This window comes from Triticum aestivum, chromosome 2B (assembly GCF_018294505.1).
Source record: "Triticum aestivum cultivar Chinese Spring chromosome 2B, IWGSC CS RefSeq v2.1, whole genome shotgun sequence".
Taxonomy (NCBI): domain Eukaryota; kingdom Viridiplantae; phylum Streptophyta; class Magnoliopsida; order Poales; family Poaceae; genus Triticum; species Triticum aestivum.
The window spans coordinates 136,148,969-136,155,494 of record NC_057798.1 but is presented as its reverse complement, the minus strand read 5'-3'; the positions used below and the strand labels follow the sequence as shown (position 1 = coordinate 136,155,494).

Below are 6,526 nucleotides of genomic sequence, written 5' to 3'. Positions count from 1 at the left end.
GTGTATCTTCGTCGCGTTCATCCGGAAAAACGACGGCGCATGGCACATCTGGTGCTGTTGCGGCGGTACCGCGATCATCTGGATCGCGATCTGTACCGACTCCCTATAGTGCAGTCAACAAGTTCCTCTTAGTCCAAGAACATCGACATTGGTCGGCGATGTGTTCGTCCGCTCGGTTCTTGGGAGGAAAATCCACACCATAGGTAGATCAAATCCGAAAAAATAATCTAATCGCAAAAACGGAATCGCGGGAACGAGATAAATCCATTTTTGCAAAGAGTGGGGATCGCAAAAACGGAATCGACGAAAGCCTGCGTGATGCAGGCTTGACGCAGGCTTGACGGAGAGTTGGTGGAGCGAAGCGTGCTGATAACGTGTTCCGCAACTCCGCCGGCGAGTCCGATCCGAGGTTGCGGAGCGAGAGCGAGCGTCGTAGAGGAAGTAGTCGAAGTAGTCGTACACGCGAAAGTAAATGACACAGAGAGATATGAAAGAGACCAGCTTTATTAATCAATGATCAGGTGTTACAATGATGTCTCCTCGTTGTTTTTATATAGGGACTAGGGGGTCAAGGGATAAGTATCCACTTAACGTAAAGAGGGGAACGGGAGGGGCTACCCCGTGCGATACGCCCGAGGCGCGCCGCCACCCCAACCGATGACTCGGTTTCCCAACAGTTAAGATCTTCCACTAGCCGATACTGCACGTCGTTGAGTTGCACGGTTGCCCTGAATTCTTCTTAGTCGATAATTTTTTTTATTTTTTCCACTCTTTTTTTTTTGTGTGGAAGAGGTTTCCCCCGGTTTTGTCGATCTTTTTTCCAGCACACAAAATTAACGAAATCGACGCAACGACAGTGACACGCGAGACCGGTCCGTCACACGCTTGTGTAGTGACCGACTCCGTCACGAATCACCTCGCGTATGAACGTGACACCCTCCAGTAAAAAACAGAGAGATACTACTCCCTCCATTCTATAATATAGTGCGCCCGCGCTTCTCGAGGTCCAATTTTAACCATAAATTTAACCAACGAGATCAACTGCGGCGAGAGAAAAAATTATATAATTGAAAACTTCTTTCAAATACGAATTCACTGATATAATTTTTGCTCCCGTCGCAATCGATCTTGGTAGTTAAATTAATGGTCGAAGTTGAAGCACGTGGATAGAGGAAGCACTACATTGTGAAATGGAGGGAGTATTATAATACTAGCTTCCAGAAAAAGTTATCGCACTGAGCCGTGTACCACGGGCCAGACCTGAGCGCGAACCATCACTCGTTTTTCCTCGAATCCCATCCAGCCTTTGCGAGCGAGACCTCGTCCATGCACGTAAAAGGGCGGCCTTCCACGCACGCAACGAAAGCGCGAACGGGGCAGCGACACGCGAGCTAACTCACGCAGCGGGTCGACGCACGGGTCAAGGCCAACGGACGTGTCGCCGTCGATCGGGTCACGGCGGCGACGGCGACGCTCGTCCGGGCCGGGCGGGCGCTTTGCGCTGGCTGGTCCTTATCCCCTATGGGGCTGCAGTCCAGCACGGACGATCTTCCTCGGTAAGCCTGCCTGCTGGTTTACGCTGGGCGCGTGCGTGCGTGCATGGCGGCGTCCCGCGTCCGGCCAGCTGCCGCTAGCCAGCTACATGATCGACCGGCTAGTCTCTTTCTGCTGGCGCCTGATTGCCTGGTGGCTGGCCTAACCGAACCAAAGTGACCATTAACCAACCGCTCCTCCTACGAATGCGTGGGTATGGCCCTATGACACTAATAACAAACCCTGGTCTTTGATAACCATGTTGATTCGCAAGTCGCAACTGCCCCCCACAAGAAAGATTGACGAGCGATTATTGAGAGCTTTTGGTGACACTAGTAAGCTTGCACATGCAACGCACGTCTCGATCAAAGTAGCTTATTAAAATCACATGAGTATTGAATTCTTAATTCATATTCTAGAAATTTGGGGGAAAAGAATATCTATAGTGCCTGATGATCCTGCATGTCTAAAGGTCAAGTTAATGCAAACCATCAATTATCTTTTGTTGATGTCATTTGAAGTTCAAGAATACCAAAATGATTGTATAGTAAAGATTTCAGGATATCTAATTTTTCTTGTCTGAACTTGAAGGACTTATAATAGGTATAGGTATTGTCCAAGTGAACATGACTGCAAATTTTTAATAAATATAAAAAAATAGTTGTCCTGGAAAAACTAAACCCGTTCCCTCTTGGGTTTCGTGCTACATGTTATCATCACAAGTTGAATTGTTGGGCTTGACTACAACGCCACCAGTGGGAACGCGGCAAGCTAGAAGAGTTCGCCAGTAGTCATGACTATTTTGCTCCCATTCTGAGTTTGTCTCATCTCATGTAGTGCAACATATTCATGTACAAAAATGAAGAAATTTAATTTAACATTTTTGTATGACACAGGTGGCATGCAGCAAGCACAGTTTCTCTAAGCTAAGCTTAGCTCTGGAATGATTAAACATGAATTAAACTTTTCATATCAACATCCTAACTGTGGAGAAAATTCTAGTCTTCTAGAATGATAAACTGTGCAATAAGGTAAAAAGCCCTTAGTACAGCATGCGCTAGAATAATAATTGGTTAGCTAACCAGGAAAAAAAACACGCGAAATTTAGGAAGACAAAAGCCACACAAAATAAATTTCTGGTGAGATGAATATACCCTTAGGAAAATAAATCGCACCAATATCATGATGGACACACAAGTGGCAGGTTTAAAATGAAGCAAATGCATAATGTGATGCAACTATTAGTACATATTCCATTTGAAGCAACCTTATGTCAGTTAACTCGCAAAAAAGGGGGGACAAAACATACTGAAAATGCTAAATACTCGAATTTCCATGATAGCGATAGTGACTCACTTCCTGTAAAATGAAACTTCATAGGTGTTCTTTAGAAAGTAAATGATTAGGTGCAAACCTGAAATACAGTTACAAAATAGTCAAGTTATCTGTCATCATGGTTATCGAATCACGTAATGAAAAGCATGGAAGAAAGATAAGATAAGTGCTTTCATTATGTATTGGAATATGAAATAGTTGTTCTGACTAAGCTTTTTAAGTGTAAGAAATGAACAGCATATCTTGCAAACTCTATACACAACATGCCTGCCCTATTTGGCTGCTGAACTTAAGCTCCTCCGTCCATTTTAGAGCCCCATTCTTAAAATAAAACAGGGTTATTGTTCATGCATAAAAATCCGATCATTCTACAAAGGGGGAGTGGTAGTTAAAAATTAATTCAGGAGCTATTATCAATATAAAATAAGAAGAAAAGAGAGAAATTTATTGTTAGCACTAATTCTGTACAATGTAAACTTGTCATAGTCTGGATCCTCCTTTATTTGGCCACTATTAGCAAAAAGTAGATCTATTTTTGTTGCAATTATTAACAAACGTATTGTTAGACCACAAATTAAATCGTCTTGCTGTTTAACATGTATGGCCACAAGCCCTAGCAGCAAAATAAAAGAAAAAATAGTTGTTGCAGCTAATTGTCGAAACTGCATGTATACATAGAACAGAAAAAAAATAGCAAAAAAATGGCAAAAAGTGCACTGATGATGGGCATATCTTTCCCCAATTGACATGTGAAAATTGTTGTCAGTGATAGGACCAAATGCACTGGCCAATTTGTGCCAGCAACTATGAATCAAAAATGGAAAAATAGACTCACCTGATTGAGCATCGAACGACAAAGAATACAGCTGCAAATACTCCACGGATAATGGCGAGCATTGCGTAATACATGATTTATCTAGTTATTATCTAGTTACAGCTGGTGTAGGAACTTATTCTGAATTTTCTGAAACCCAAAGGCAAATTTCAAACAAACTTCCTCCAATCTAGAAATCTAGAAAGCCCGACCAGTCCGAAAAGAGATACTGCAATTAAAAGAAAAAAACATATATGCATCAGTACAGAGGGAGTTCTGTTTACGACAACACATGAAAAATATAATGCATTAGTGCTACATCCCTGTAATATCATCTATATGACAACCATATAGAGATTTGAACAATAAAAATGAATGATAAAGGGATCTACATGAAGCAATACAATGGTGTAGGATCATGGAGAAAAGTAAAATATCTGGGAACCTCAATCTTGCAGGCACACATAGCGTTGGCCTTGTTTCCCGCGGATCGTCGTTCTGTTAGGAACATTTGGCTTCGGGCCTTTGGCTCTTCACCTCAAACCATTTTATTAAGTAAATAATATGCAAATAAACCCACATCGAACCCATGAGTTTGCGCGGCGATGGTCGGCCTCGGCTGCGACCTCATTAATCTAGCAGGTACAGTTTGGCGATTAGTGGGAGCGGCTTCGGTGGTGGCCCATCTTCCCAGCCACCAATGGAGGAATGCAAGGGAACGACCAGAGATGGGGAAGCCATGCTGGGGTAGAGCTCTTGTGCTGGAAAAGGACAAGAATACATCATATATTTGTCATGCTTATGGTCATCAATTTCTTATACGCACAAGGATACTTCAAGAGAAAAAAACATCATCTGTTCATTCATGGAAGTACCTAAGCAAAATCCCTACTGATGATCCACTTCCCGTTTTGGAAATGGTGATAACCAAGGTCTATATGAAGTACTGAAATTTCAATAAGTGTGTTTAGTAAAGGTTATGCTGACATACTGGTTTCATTAGGGGTACAAGAAATCAACAGTCACCTGGACGTACTTCCCTTCATGACACCAGCCGGGCCTCCCCTGAATCCATACATGGGTAATCAGATCCACAACATCAACCATGACAAGTCAACGACAAGAATTATTCAGGAAACACATCAAAGCAACAAAATCTATCTCAAATTTTCATCAGAGAAGAGACTGACGCAGTGCACTAACACCTTTTTAATTCAATAATGAACACCTACTTCCAATTTCAATTGGTCTCAGCTAGTGCTAAAGGAACGTGCAGCTAGAGATCACTCGCACTTACCAGAGACATCACAGATCACATTCTGCCCCCCTAGAGCCTAGCCACCAGAAAGCACGACGACTGATCTTGAGCAACTTCATTGCGGCCGGCTCGGCCGAAGGCTGGCCGTACAAGTTGGGGAACAGCTTGGCGATCTCATCTGCGACAGATCGAGTCATGGCCGTCAAAACCCAAAATAAAAGAAGCCCAGACCGCGATTCTGCAGGCCAAGGTCCGGTAGCGACGCATCCCAGGAAATAGGGAGTTCATTACTCACCGGGGCTTCCCGTGGCGGTGGTGGTTGGCCCGTCGGCGAGCGTGAAATAGAAGCGGAGGGCGCGGCAGCGACCTGTGGCGAAGGGCGCGACGGCGATCGCGGCCCGCAGCGAAGGGCGGCTCCGGCGGCCTGCGGCCCACGGCGAAGGGCGCGGCGGCTCGGGCAGTGAACTGCGGCGAAGGGTGCGGCGGCGACCCCGGCCCGCGGCGAAGGGAGGCTCCGGCGGCGGCTCGGCGACCTGCGGCCCGCGCCCGGCTGCGGGAGGAGGAACGGCGCGGGGGAGTCGTGCGGGCGACGCGAGAATCGTGTGAACGGTTTCTTTTTTTTAGCGGCGGGGTAGGTTTAGCGATCGATGGATTGTTGGCTTAATGCGTGGCTTGCTGCGTTAAACACAAAATGATTATGGGCCATCAGATTTTGTAGATGGACGGGTATTATTGTTTGGATCTGCCACCTCTCTTTCTTTTATAGGGGTAGTAGATTAAACCAAGGGGGAAATAAGTCTTGTTTTACTCCGTGATAAGATTGGTAATAATAATTAAGTGATACTACATGGTTTTTTTTTGAGCATCAGTACAGACACAAGCGTTCATATACACGCGCATACACTCATCCCTATGAACGCACACACGCACACCCTACCCCTATGAGCACCTCCGTGAGACTGAGCCGACATATCATCTTGAGATTTACGAAGTCACTGTAGGCGCCTCGTCGTCGACGGGAACGTCTCCTCCCACTGAAAGCGCATCGCCGGAAATCCTGAAATAAATTCAGAAATAATGCGAGCACCAGGATTTGAACCCTGGTGGGTTGGGGATACCACTGTCCACCTAACCAACTCAACCATAGGTTGATTCGCTATACTACATGGTTTCATGGTCCTACCAAGCACCAACTCTGCATTCATCTGCTCCTATAGTGATTAATAAATTAACTAATGGGATGATTACCTTACCGGTCCTCATCCGTGACATCACATGACGATCGTTGGATGATTCCTTTTCTTTTTTCAATCCGAAAGAAGAGATTGTCCAACTTTTCACGCAGCCCTTCAAGACTACCTATGACGACCGGGTATCGATTACACACTACAAAAACCAAATATAATCATATTTATGACCTTGACTTGTTTTATGACAATGACTATGACTATGTAGGAAAAAAGTAAATTATAGGGTCAATCTCAATTGTAGTTCATTTTACTCTTTGCAGAGTATTGTTGGTGACCTTAGTTTTTCATCGCAGTCAGACTAATTTATTCAACCTAGCAAAGTTGGTGGTGACAGTG

General features: G+C 44.7%; 1 long non-coding RNA gene across 2 annotated transcripts; it reads right to left on the bottom strand.

Annotated features, from left to right (window-relative positions):
• Positions 1-3,914: 3,914 nt before the first annotated feature.
• LOC123043897 (uncharacterized) lies at positions 3,915-5,255 on the bottom strand. Of its 2 annotated transcripts, XR_006419689.1 has the most exons (5): positions 5,236-5,255; positions 4,980-5,118; positions 4,674-4,747; positions 4,263-4,443; positions 3,915-4,180 (listed from the first exon to the last, which is right to left on the bottom strand). It is a non-coding gene; the product is annotated as an uncharacterized lncRNA (long non-coding RNA). The 2 variants fall into 2 exon arrangements; XR_006419688.1 differs by having other exon boundaries at positions 3,915-4,443.
• Between the last annotated feature and the right edge of the window lie 1,271 nt (positions 5,256-6,526).